The sequence below is a fragment of the Otolemur garnettii genome, unplaced genomic scaffold, assembly GCF_000181295.1.
Source record: "Otolemur garnettii isolate 467f Iridium unplaced genomic scaffold, OtoGar3 scaffold00036, whole genome shotgun sequence".
Classification (NCBI taxonomy): Eukaryota; Metazoa; Chordata; class Mammalia; order Primates; family Galagidae; genus Otolemur; species Otolemur garnettii.
Window position 1 is genome coordinate 9,842,270 of NW_003852431.1, and position 14,490 is coordinate 9,856,759.

Here is a 14,490-nt window from a genome sequence, read left to right on the forward strand (position 1 = left end):
ATTTCTAGTTAATCTGCTCAAAGATATAACAATGTTAAGAACCAACTTTTTGTTTCATTAATTTGCTAAATGATTCTTTTGTTTTCAATTTTATTTATTTATGATTTAATATCATAGTCACCATTCAATTAAAAAATAAAATAAAAGAGAAAAAAAAAGAAAAGCGATGTAGAAATTTCTCAAAGAACTAAAAACAGAACCACTATTTGATCCAGAAGTCTCACTAATAGGTATCTACCCAAAAGAAAAAAAAGTCATATCAAAGAGATACCTGCTCTCATATGTGTATCACAGCACAATTCAGAATTATAATGTGTATTTTGCAATCAACCTAAGTGTATATCAATGGATTATTGTATAAAGAAAGTGTGATATATACATGTAATAGCACTTAGGTAGGTATAGAATGAAATCATATTTTTGGCAGTTATGGGAATAGATTTGGAGGTCATTATCATAAGTGAAATAACTCAGAAATAGAAAATCAAATACTATATGTTCTCCTTTATATGTAGGAGCTAAATAATAAGTACACATGAACATAGAGAGTAGAAAACAGACCCTTGAGATTTGGAAAGAAGAGAAGGTGGGAGGACAGGAGTGGGATATGGGATGAGAAATTATCTAATGAAACTACATACACTCATCAGTTGAGCCCTACACAAAAAGCCCAGATTTCACCACTACGCAATTCATCCATGTAACAAATCTGCACACCTACTGTCACATCTATAAAAATAAAAATACATAATAAAAATGAATAGCTTCTGTTTTCTGTCTTTGAGGTCACAATTGGTTTGCTTTACTTCCATGTAATATGTTGATTAGATCTTCCATATAATATTTTCTTTCCACTTTGGTTATCTTGGGTTAAGAGAGGCCTGCAAATGGGTAACTCTGCATCTGATGTATTTTCTGTTATACTATATGTTTTTACTTAAATACATTCATTTTCAATTATATCATTTAGCATTTTAGGCATCTCTTTCTCTCTCTCTCTTTTTTTTTTTTTTTTTGGTGCTTATTTCCTTTAACGTTTTTGGTTTGAATTCTTCTTCTAATGTCATTGGTTTGAATTCTTCTCAATACTAATATTGAGACTATTTCCTTTGGCCTGGTATGTATTCATTCATCTTATATTTTTAACATTATCCATTTCAAATCTTTGTTTTAGAAATGTCTTTTATATAGAGAGTAGTTTTGTACTTTAGTTGATAATCTGTCTGAAGTATTATCTCTTAATAATTTTCATTTGTATTTATTGATATTAACAAACTATTTGACTTTAGTCCTATATTAATATTTTTATATAGATACACAAACCCATATTAACCCTAACATATATATATATATACATATATAGTTGTACATATACATTTGCACACACACTGATACATGTACAAACATTTATCTATAATATCTTTCATCTATCTCTCTTCTATATCCATGGCATATACTTTCATTTTAACCTATTTACCTATATATCACTCTTATCCTTTTTATGGCTCCTGTGTTTTTGTTTTTCATTCTGTTCAATACTGATATTGGCTAGTAATGCTTTCTTTCCTCTTTTCTCCTTCTTCCCTACCATATAAATCGATATATCCTCATGTCCTAGTTGGTGAGTTTATGCTTATGTGAGTACACTCTCCCCATTTTACAGATAGTTTTACTATATCTGCATTTTCAGAACATCTAATCATTACGATAATTCTGTTTCCCTTATAATTCTTTTTTATTTGGCTACATATGTATAATATTTATATCCCTCCTATCAATCTGGTTTCATGAAATTTACATGCTAGAAGATATCCTTGGAAGTGCTCATTGAAGAAACAGCACTTAAATTTCTCCAACTTCTTAACAGTTTGTTTGGAACCTATAAACTTCAAGGACAGGTTGCCTGCCTAGCTTTGTTGGTAGAGCATGAGACTCTTAAAGTTGAAGGGCATTTTGACTGGTTATAAAATCCTATTAATTTCTTCACTTGAGTACCTTAAATATGTTTCATTAAAGATATTTCATTGTTTTCTGGCATATACTGTTGCTATCAAAAAGTTTAATGAAGCTGATATTATTTCCTTATAACAAACTTTATCTTTCAAGTAGACACTCGATATTATTTAACAAGACAGTGTATCCATCCCCCAGATGCTGTGTCTGTGCTAAAGATGCAACTTGCCCTTTTACTCCAGAGGATTTCTCTCAGTTAATGGAAACTTTCTCTCAGTGCAACTCTATACTGAAAGGGGATTCAGTTTGTTTTCAGTGTTTAAGGAGCCTTCCAACCCTTTGAACCCTCATACACAGTTAATTGATGACTGTTCACTCCCATTTCAGTTCAGTAACTCTGCTTTGATTGGCCTACAGTGTTTCGCTGGGAGTATTGGCTTAAAATGTATACCACGGACATCTTTCCAGAATGCTCTGACTTTGGCCTTTTTATTAGGTATCTACTAAAATATCTATCTTTCACACATATAAACATGCAAACAAATTATATATGTTAAGAGAGAGAGAATAAAAAGCAAACTCTAGATACTTGGCAAACTGAGTTAAATTGTATTGCCAACTTGGATCTCATTGACTAGCTCTGCAGGACTGTAACAGATCCTTGAACTGTTTGGCTTGTCAAAGGAAAAGGCCAGGAGTTTCCAAACTATTTCATGAATGAATGCCCAACACCCTCAGCTTCATGGATATTTTTGTTCCTAAAGTTTATGCTATGCTACAGGCATTAAAGGAGGATGGAACTACAGAGGGTAGGGGAAGATGTATTATAACTCAATGATTTTTCTCTTTATTACCCTAAAGTTTTGGCTTTTTCCCCCTGGATTCTTTTTAACCATTCTTAACACTGTCAGTTTATTAGGCAATTCTTTGAGAACCTTCTTGAAACTTTTTTGAGTTTTGGTACCTTCAATGGTAAGAAAAAGGGAGTAAGTATTAGTCCAAGCAAGGCAAATCTTATAAAGTATATTGTTATGAGTCTCTCACCTTGTGAACAAAGAAATGAGAATCATACTTATCTATCTAAGTTTTGAAACTTTGACTGGCTCATAGGCTCATATATGCTCAGACAGGCTCCTATGTAAGTTAAAAGGCACTTTTTCAACAAGAGTTCAAATTGTTTCAATGTCAAGTTTTTGGTGAACATCTTACTCTCTAATGGAGAAAGCCCTTAATTCAATAAAAATTACATCTCTTCTCTGTGGGCGAGATGTTCAGAGGAATTAAGCCTCTACCAGTAATACTGAATCTTTGGGTGAGTGGCCAATGGGAAGGAAGGCTGGCGTGCTCAGATGTGGTTCAGTGGAGTTCCATGGAAGCCATCCCACGTGTTGCTCTACCCAGAGGAGATCTATCTCTTTTCCCTACCCATCAAGGAGTCAGTGATTATTGTCTTTTTTCTGAGGACATCTCTAGAGGATGAGGTTTTGAACATTATACTGGTGTAAAAGCAGACCCCTGTGACAAGTGAACCAGATTCAAGGCATCTGTTGCCTTTGGGCACTACAGTGGCCCTGGTAGTCTGAATGTTAAGTGTTCCAAGGAGGTAGCCACTGCCATTCAAGGAGCCATCACCCTGGCCAAGCTCTCTATCGCGACAATGTGGAGAGCCTACTGGGAGAACAAGGTTGGCACACTGCTCCTTGCAGCTCAGGGATGGTAAGTGTCACCCTTGTCCCTAGAGGAACTGGTATCATCTAAGCTCCTGTGCCTAATAAACTTCTGAGGATGGCGGGTATCAATTACTGCTACAGCTTAACCAAGGGCTGCAGTGCCATCCTGGGCATTTTCACCAAGGCCGCTTTTGATGCTATCTCCAAGACTGATAGCTATCTTGCTCCTGACCTTTGAGAAGAGATCATATTCACCATGTCTCCCTAAGCAGTAATTCACTGACCAATTGTCAGGACCCACACCAGAGTCAGTGCAGATGACCTAGGCTCCAGCTATGGCTATAACATAGTGTTTTTATACATGAAAAACAAAGTGAATTAAGCCAGTTTTTTTTTCCACACACACACAAAAATTGCTAACAATGCATGTTCATTTAAGACTGACCTGTTTTCAGACTAAATATGCGGTAATGAGATTGTAGATGCCAGTGGGAGCAAGAAAGAATAATTTATGCCCTTTCCTCTTTTACTTATTATATATTAAAGAAAGTCTCTTACTTCATTTATATCTCTTTGCACTGTAAAATGAAATTATATGGGCAGATTAGAGGGAAATGTAAAGATTAACATTAGTGTCACAGAAGGGTTTAGTTCTCAAAAATCCTTTGGCAATACTAATACATTTCAAGACAAATTACAACAAACGTGACTGTTTACTTGGCTAAATCCACTGGTTATTATATCAACCATGACTATCTTTTTCTTTTTTAAAGAATAGAGACTTGGAAGAAGAAAGCATAGCAATTATTAGTCCCTCTCTACTTCCTTTTCACATATTAAGAAATAAAGAATGAAGACCCAGCATTAGACTTTCCAACCTATCTTTGACACAAAAAGATTAGATACTTCTTTTGAAACAGGAGATTTTCTTTAAGATTATATGACACAAAGTCATGTAGTCTCTCAAATAACAATATCAAAGGAAAATGGATATTTTGAAGTAGACCACATGATAACAACATAAGAACAAGATCTAAGATTATTATTGGTAATTTTTATGCATGGGGAGTCTAATACACCTTGTGAATTCAATCTATATATGGGAAAAATGTACACATGGTAAATATATTTTGAATTTCTTACACCTGGTTAAGGAAATGAGAGGTGATTGAAAAAGATAAATTTAAAAACAATTGTAAGTTTCCCAAATTGAGATGGAAGTGTATAATTATTAAGTATATAAATGTCCCATTTTTCTCAGTCTGTGCCTTCACATTTCACACTTGGTGATATTTATTGTTATAAATAGGAAAGATTTTCCCCTACACATACTCATGTAAATCAGACATATGATGGCCAGAGGCCGAATTAGCAGAAAATAAGGTAGCACTCATTAGGGCAGAAGGCATATGGAACTTGAAAATTCCCTGTGCTGCCAAATTCCAATTATTGAGCCAAATGCTGAGCATTATTGAAATCAGTCTGTCAAAGATACAGCTGTACACCCATGTTCATTGCAGCGCTATTCACAATAGCCAAGTTGTGGAACCAACCTAAATGCCCATCTACATATGGATTGATAAAGAAAACATAGGATGAAAATAATGGAATATTGTCATTAAGAAACATCAGTCAACTTGGAGGATATTATGTTGAATGAAATAAGACAGGCACAGATAGACAGACACCCACTAGAAAATCTCACTAATAACTGGAATCCTAAAAAGTTGGATTTCATAGAAGCAAAGAGTAGAATAGTGGTTACCAAGAGGTTGGGAAAGGTAGGTAAAGGTAGAGGGGGGAACTCAGAAATGCTGATCTGTACAAAGTTTTAGTTAGAAAAGAGTAAGTTTTGGTGTTCTGTTACTATAGCAAATAAGAATGTTATGCATATTTCAAGATAGCTGAATGTTGATATCACAAGGAAATGGTAAATATTTAAAATAGACATGGTTATTATCCTGATTTGATCATTATACTATGTATACATGTATTGAAATTTGACATTGTACCCCATAAATACATATGCATGATTGTTTATTAATTATATATATTTAAAAAATTAAATTAAAAGATTTTATTCTTTTGTGGCCATGTAATATTCCATTGTGTATATGTGCCAAACTTTTTTCCATTCATTTTTGATGGACACTTCATTTGATTCCAAATCTTGGTTTTATTGTGAATAGTGCTGCAATAAACATGGGAGTGTAGGTGTCCTTTCGATATACTGAATTCCCCTCCTTTGGATATATACCAGCAGTGGGATTGCTAGATCATATGGTAGTTCTACTTTTAGTTTTTTGAGGACCCTCCATACTGTTCTCCATAGTGGTTGAGCTAATTTATATTCATTATTGCTTATCTTTTGATAAAAGCCATTTTAACCAAGGCAAGATGATATCCCATTGCAGTTTTAATTACATTGCCATGATGACTAATGATTTGGGGCATTTCTTCATACATCTGTTGGCCGTATGTATATCTTCTTTTGATAAATGTCTATGAAAGCATCACATGTACCCTATAAATATACGTAACTATAATGTACCCATAATAATTAAAAATTTAAATTTTAAAAAAAGTTAAGTGAAAAAAAGCAGTGGTGACCAAGATTATAGATTATACAGGCAAGTAATGAAATAAATATTTGTCCATAATTGATTCCTAAAAAGAACAGTATGTGTTAACCTTTGATTACTTTGACAATAAAGTAATATTTTCATAAAATAATATTTTAATTCCAGCAGTCCCTCAAAAGAGGCAGCGTTGTACAAAACTAAGGCAAAATGGAAGATTTAAAATTTAGTATCAAAAGTTGGACATTTATATAGCATCATATCTCAAGTAAATGGTAAAGTAACATTTTTACGATTGAGTTTTGAAAAGTATCCTATTATCCCTGTCCAAACAGATGCTGCAAACTTCTCCTTTAGGAACAGAGAGCCTTTCAACCTAGATAAATTGTTTACCAATTTCTACTCAATAATCCTTAGTTGCAAACAATGAATTTCTCTTCTTCCTTGGTAGTAGGGAACATTTTTCAATGACAGAAAGAAAATGCGCATTCTGTGCTGATGCAGAAACTGGTCAAGACAGCGCGATATATGGTAGCTCTCAGAGGCAAAGAGCATTATTGATTATGTTCTATGATGAAGCCAGACTCAGGCTTTGCATAGTTCCTATAGGCACCAAAGATACGGAATCTTATTTGTATTATGTCTACAAAACTTTTATACACCTTTTATCATTGCTTAAAATCCATTTTTCATTTCATTTAAAACATCCTAAATCCTAATTATGAGTTGTATAACCTGATAAAGTAGAAATAATTATTATGAAAATTTTTAGGAATACTTTTCCTTTGAGTTTTCTTCTAAAAACCCACTTTATGAGGGTATCATTACATGAAAAACTCCACATATAAATGTATACAACTTGATTTGGAAATACGTATACATGTGTGAACCCATTACCACAATCTATGCCATAAATTTATTCCCTCCAAAAATTTCATTCTGCCTTATTAATTAATTAATGTATTTATTTATTTATCTTTTTATGGTAAGGACATTTAAGATAAGATCTATTCTCATAGAAAAATTTTAAGTATACAATACAGTATAGCTAATCATAGTCATCAGGCTGAATATTAGATCTCTAGGGTTTATTCATTTTGCAGAACCAAAACTTCATACTCGTTTATAAAGACCTCCTTATTTCCCCTTTCCTCAGTCCCTGACAACCACCGTTCTACTCCGTTTGTATGAATTTAACTATTTTATATTCCTCATATGTAGTTTAAGTGGGATCATGTAGTATTTACTCTTCCGGGTCTGACATATTTTACTCAGCAAATGGTGTTCTAGTTTCCCTCACGTTGTTGCCAATTGCAGCATTTCCTTCTTTGTTAAGGCCTAACAATATTCCATGTATGAATATACCACATTTTCTTTACTCAATCTCTAACTATTTAGATTTAAACAAGGGAATTCTGGAAGTACAACTCTTCTCCTTCTTGTCAAGTATTGAAATATTCACCAGTTTTTCTAAGATACTAAACAGTACACAACTACTTCCATTTAAAAAAAAATACATAGTTTGAAAGTTTCTCAGAAAGAATTTTCCTGTGCTTACTTGTGCTTTATCTGTGCTAAAACATTTTCAGAGAAACAATAATTTTCAACTTAAAAACTAAGTTCAGGAAACCATTGCATTTACTATGCATTTTTATAACTGAAGAATTCATTTGATACCTCTTTCAGTATTTTAGTATTATTCCAGATTTTTTAGCTAGGCCTACAGAGCCCTTCAGAATACATAATTCAACTTAGTTTTTATGAAGCACAAAGCTTTCTCAACATCATATATTTGTCTTTCTTATTAATGCATTGAAATATTGCCATTCATTTTGTGAATATTGCATACTATTGTGCAAAGAATTACCAATATTCACAAAATTTCAGAGGTCTTCCATTTATTTTGAATGATTTCATCCAAATTAACTCTAAATTATAACCCTGACATTTTATATATGGAGTTTTTGCTCTGCCTTCCCAAATCTGGAGAAACTATTAAACACATTAATGTTACCAGTGCTATTATAGTTCTGACCACTCAATTATGTTTTACTGATTTTCTACAGATAAATTTTTATAACTGTCTAGGTTAATCTCATTCATCTCTCCAATATAATGAAAACCAAGACTCTCCCTTTAATTAAGACAGTCTTCAAAGCTTTATGAAAGCACTTTGCACAAATTGACACCCAGGCCACCATTGCTCCAGTGGTTATTGCATCATCTTCTGTTGAGTTAATGGAAAGGAGGCATTCACACACTCTGCATCATTTTGGAAGCTATTACCTACATGGTTTTATTTTCCTGCCTACAGAATTGTTGAAATAAATCTGTGAACTCACAGATGAAAACATTTCTTTATACTTCTGATTTCCAACAACTAAAAAAAGAAATACTTTACAAATGACACAGACTCATCATAGCCCTTTAACAATAAACACTATTTCCCAACAAATACACATTGTTGATTGTGAATTTCAGATTCTTTCATTTACTTGAATGTGTTTTGTGTGAAAAGATTTAACTGCAATAGTCCCATCACAAAATCCATTTCACTCCAAAAGCAGTGATTTCAAATGCATATTACATTTTCAGGGGTTCTTATTTTCTAGGATTTTTTTTTCTATTGGAAGTTTCTGGGTTTGTTTCCAAATAATTATAGTTACTTCAAAAAATATATTACCACTACAGACAAAAATGACAAAAGTCTACCTATGAAAAGATGAAAGCAAGCACAAAGTGTTTCTGAGATGTTCAGTGTTAACAGGAAAAAGCAGCTTTGTGTGGATGAGGTGATGCAATTAAATATCTCATGGAGAGTTGTATTTCCTATGATTTGTTTCACATTCTGATTTTAAAAATTGCCTTTTTAAAACTGCCACATAATAAACAAAACCTTTGCTACATTTGGCAGTGTATATTGCTACTAATTTATAAATTTATATATTTTTGTCTCATGGAGAAAAACAGAAACAAATGCTGGGGTTGCAGAAAAGAGCAGAGTTATTATTTTGAGTGGCATTGTATCATTTATTTGGAGGCATGGAAACCTCTCTAATAGCTCCCAGAATCTCTGTGGTGTGGAATTGGATGTTGGCCACCTTTCTAAGTCTTCAGTCTCTCCCCTAGTATTAGCATTGTCTGTTTCCAAATAAACACAGGAAAACAACCATGACCTTATCAGTACTGGAAGGGAAAATTCAAGTACTTTCTACCCAGCTGTAACTATCTTATTCTTGCCTTTTTTCTTCCGGTCCCCAATAGGCTAGAGATGTCTGCTTTCAATCTGAATTAACAGGGACCAGATTTACCATCCACCTGAAATAACCAAGATACAGACAAAAACAATGAAAGAATGTTTTACAAAACACTGAAAACTACTGGCTGGGAAGGATAAGAGATCCTTAGAGATGAGAAGTAAGCGAAGGGACCCCACAATTGCACTTACTTGCTGCAGAGACGGGCAGTCCAAGAAGAGCCGAGTGGACACCCTGAATTGAAGAGATAGAGCTAGGATTCCAAGGACATTAAAATGGATAGTTTATGGAGTAGAGTACATCAAGGACAGAGCTACATAGAGAAATTTCTGGAGGTCTTCAGAGAATCCCCACAAACTTCAGCACAGTACTGACCGTTGTGTGTATATAAGGAAAATGACTTAGAGAAAGAACTACCTCGATGTGTTAGAGCTAACAGTACCTATAACCAACAGGGATAATGATTATTCTCTCAATGCAGGCTGGAAAACTTCATGATTTCTCAGGACTTTGGGTATAGTGTATTGAAGGGCTTGCATTATTAATGTTTACCCAGAGTAACAAAAGCATAAGTCAATTCAAGGACTTGTATATAAGTATTCACAGCAACTTTCTTTGTAATAGTTCCAACCTGAAAACAACCTAAACATACATCAGAAGGTAAATGGATGATCAAATTGTTGTACACCATTATAATGGAACATTGCTCAGCGATAAATGAACTGTTGATACATATTATAGCAAAATTATGCTAAGAAAATGAAGGTAGACAAAAAAGTGAATGTATAATGTATTTCCATTTATATGAAACTTCAAAATAGCAAAACTCATCTGCAGGTATAGAAAGCAAAGCAGTGGTTGCTTAGGTAAAGTGGGTGGAGTGAGGAGGAAAGGCCAGGCAATAAGAGAATCCCTGGGTAAAAGGAATACAAAAGTTCACAAGGGAAATTGAGGCAGTTATGTATATGTTTATTATCTAGTCTTGGAATAATGTGTATGCTCATTATTTTCATCATGGTTAAGGTTTCATAGTTGTATGTATGTCAAAACATGTCAAACTGTGAACTTTACACATGTGCAATTTATTTGAAGTCAATTATATCTCAATAAAGCTGTTTAAGGAACTGAAAAAAAATTGAAAATAGATCCAATGAATCATGCTATAAATGATTTGGTCATGCAAATATATGCAAATATCATTTGATCCTTTACTAGGACATATTACTATATTTCTCTACTTTCAAAGATAAAAGAATAAGTTGAAGTTTTAATCAGAGCCTTTTCAATGCACAAAAGCCCATAATTCTATAAACTGTGCCAGAAGTAGAAGAAAATCTGGGATAAATCACTGCATTTTCACTGTGGTTATATCCATCACTCTTTCTTAATCTGAGAAGCTAGCAAGAAATAAGATACTCTGAAACATCCCATTCATAGTAAACAGTTTACTTTGGTGACTTGTAGTTTTTCACCACCTCAGAGTTTACTACAGCATATTTTTTTGAGTTGAGATGCCTATCCCATTTCTGGGAATAGTGATTTATTAGATCTGCATTTTCTCTTCTGGGTCATTCTGGAATTTTCCCAGATTTGTGACTCTTCTGGAACAGGGGTAAAAGGTGATTTTTAGTGAAATTCGTACATCTCCCTGAGAAAAGATTCTAATATATAGCCTAATGAGTCAGGCAGCCATGGATGTTCCAATATAATTAAGGTCATAAGTGAAGATCTCAGGCAGACCCAATAATAAACTTTATGGAACAAACCCAGGAACATCTAAAACTACACTGGAGACGGGTGAGATATGGGTCAGCACTAGAAAAATAAGGAAGAGTTGTCATATCCTGACAAGGAATAAACACAGCAGATGAATTTGGGATAAAATAAGGAATTTTTAAAACATGTAAGATGACAAGAATAGTATATGCAGGAGGGGTATACAGGCTCCAAGCTGAAGAATAATGGAATGTTAATCACTGATGTTTAACATTATGTTCTATGCTAAAAATCACCTAGGATATATCTCCTAGACTCAAAATTCTAATCAGAATCTAATTTAAATATCTACATCTATGCACTGGTTAATGAAAGTTATAGGTTGAGAGAAGAGCAGGTTAAATGGTACCATGAGGATGAAATCAGCTAAATTTCAAATATAGACATTCTTTAATGTCTTAAAAAGGAGACATAAATTTCTCTTAAAGTTAGTGACATGAAATCAAAAGGAAAAAGGAATGTTAGAGAACAAAGGAAACTCAAAAGAGATATAAGAACTAAATGCAATGTGTGGAACTTGTTTGAATCTAAGTGCAAACATATCAACTAAATAAACAGAGTGGTGAGAAGAGACAGAAAAATTTGAGTAAGAGTAAGGTATTGGGGGGAGGGCAGCACCTGTGGCTCAAAGAGGTAGGGCACTGGCCCCATATGCTGGAGGTGTCAAACCCAGCCCCAGCCAAATACTGAAAAAAAAAAAAAAAAAAAAAAGCATAAGGTGTGTTTTTTTTTTTTCAAAGACTGAATACATTTTTATTTTGAATTTTTTAGGAAGAGTCCCTCTTATAGTTGTATTCTGCACCCCAAAGTTGTGCTATATACCCCAACATTGTTACCATTCAGTGGGAGCATCCTAAGCCCCCTCCCTTCTCCCCACTCTTCCATACTCCCTCCCCCCAACTTGAATTGAAATTAATTTGTCTCTTATGTGGGCATGAATTATATTGTCTATTGGCTTCATATTGGTATTCAGTATGCTGGACATTTACTTTTTCATTCCTACTATACTGTACTAAGAAGAATGTGTTTCAACTCCATCCAGGTTAATACAAAAGATGTAAAGTCTTAGTCTCTTTTATGGCTGAATAATATTCCATGAAATGCATATACCACAGTTTCCATTCCTGAATTGATAGGCATTTAGATTGTTTCCACATCTTGGCAATTGTCAATTGAGCTGCAATAAACAATATAGTGCAAAAGTCTTTATGATAAAATTATTTTTTTTTCCTTTCTGGATAAATGCCTAGTAGGAAGATTATGAAGTCAAATGAGAGGTCTAATTTGAGTTCTTGATGGATTCTCTACTTCTTTCCAAAGAGGGTGTATTAGCTTGCAGTTCTACCAAAAGTATAAAAGTGTTCCACTCTATATCCACAACAGCATCTGCAAATTTGGTACTTTGTGATATGGACCATTCTTATTGAGGTTAGGTGACTCAGGGTGGTTTTGATATGCATTTCTCTGATGCTTAGGGACAATGAGAATATTTTCACGTTTGTTAGCCATTCGTTTGTTTTTCTCAGAGAAGTTTCTGTTCATGTCTCTCACCTAGTGATAGATGGGATTCTTTGCTCTTTTTGTTGATTAATTTGAGTTCTCCATAGATCCTAACTATCAAGCCTTTGTCAGATTCATAACATGCAAATATCTTTTCCCATTCTGAAGGTTGTCTATTAGCTTTGATGTGTCCTTAGCTGTGCAGAAGCTTTTCAGTTTAATCAAGTCGCATTTCTTTACTTGCATTGTTGCTGCAATTGCCACTGAATCTTTGATCATAAAATCTTTCCCCAGGACAACATCCTCAGGAGTTATTCCCATACTTTCCTCTAAAGTTTTTTATAGTTTCATGATTTAGATTTAAATACTTTATCCATCTTGAATCAATTCTTGCAAGTGGTGAAAGTTGTGAGATCAGTCTCAGTCTTTCATATGTGGTTATACAGTTTTCCCAGTACTGAACAGAGATTTTTTTTCCCCCCAGTGTATGCTTTTGTTTGATTTATCAAAGATCAGATGGAAAGTAGAGACTAGCTTCATCTCTTGGCTTCTATTCATTTCCAAATGCCCATGTTTCTATTTTTGTGCCAATACCATTTTGTTTTGATCAATGTGGACTTGTAATGTAGCCTAAAATCTGATAGAGTGATGGCTCTGGCTTTGTTTTTATTACTAAGAATTGCCTTGAATATATGGGGTTTTTTTTTCTAGTTCCATACAAAATGAAGAATTTTTTTTCCAGTTCTTCAAAGTATGATGTTGGTATTTTATTTGAGATTGTACTGAATCTGTAGATTGCTTTGGGAAGTGTGGACACCTTAACAATGTTGATTCTTCTCAGCCAAAAGCATATTATGTTCTTCATTTTTTAATGTCTTCTACTACTTCTTGGTTTCATAGTTCTCTTTTTAGAGGTCCTTCACCTTTTCTTTGAAGCTACTGTGAAGGGAATTGTGTCTTTGATTAGATTTTCAACTTGGCTGTTATTGGTGTATACAAAAGCTATTGATTTACAGGCATTGATTCTATATCCTCAGACATTACTGTATTTCTTATTCACTTCCAGGAATCTTGTAGTTGAATCTCTGGGATTGTCTAAGCATAAGATCATATCATCAGCAGAGAGTGAGAGTTTGATCTCCTCTGCTCCCATTTGCATGCCCTTTATCTTCTTCTTATGCATGATTGCATTGGCTAGAACTTCTAGCACTGTGTAGATTAGTAGTGGAGAAGGAGGACATCCTTATCTGGTTTCAGTTTTAAGTGGAAAATCTTTCAATTTTACTACATTCAGTATGATATTAGTTGTGGGTTTGTCATAGATGGCTTCAATCAGCTTAAGAAACATACCACCTATGCCTATATTCTTATGTGTTCTTGTTAGAAGGATGCTGAATTTTAACAAATGCTTTTTTCTGCATCAATTGAGAGGATCTTATGGTCTTTGTTTTTGCTTTTATTGATGTAGTGAATTACATTTATGGATTTGTATATGTTAAACCAGCCTTGCATCCCTTGGATGTAACCTACTTGATTGTGATATATAATTTTTAATGTATATTTGTAATCTATTGGCTAAGATTTTATTAAGTATTTTTGTATCTATATTCATCAGTAAAATTGATCTGTAGTTCTCCTTTTTAGCTGGGGCTTTTCCTAATTTTGGTATCAGAGTAATGTTTGCTTCATAGAATGTGTTGGGGAAGATTATTTCTCAATATTTTGGAATAGTTTTTGCATTATAGGTACAAGTTC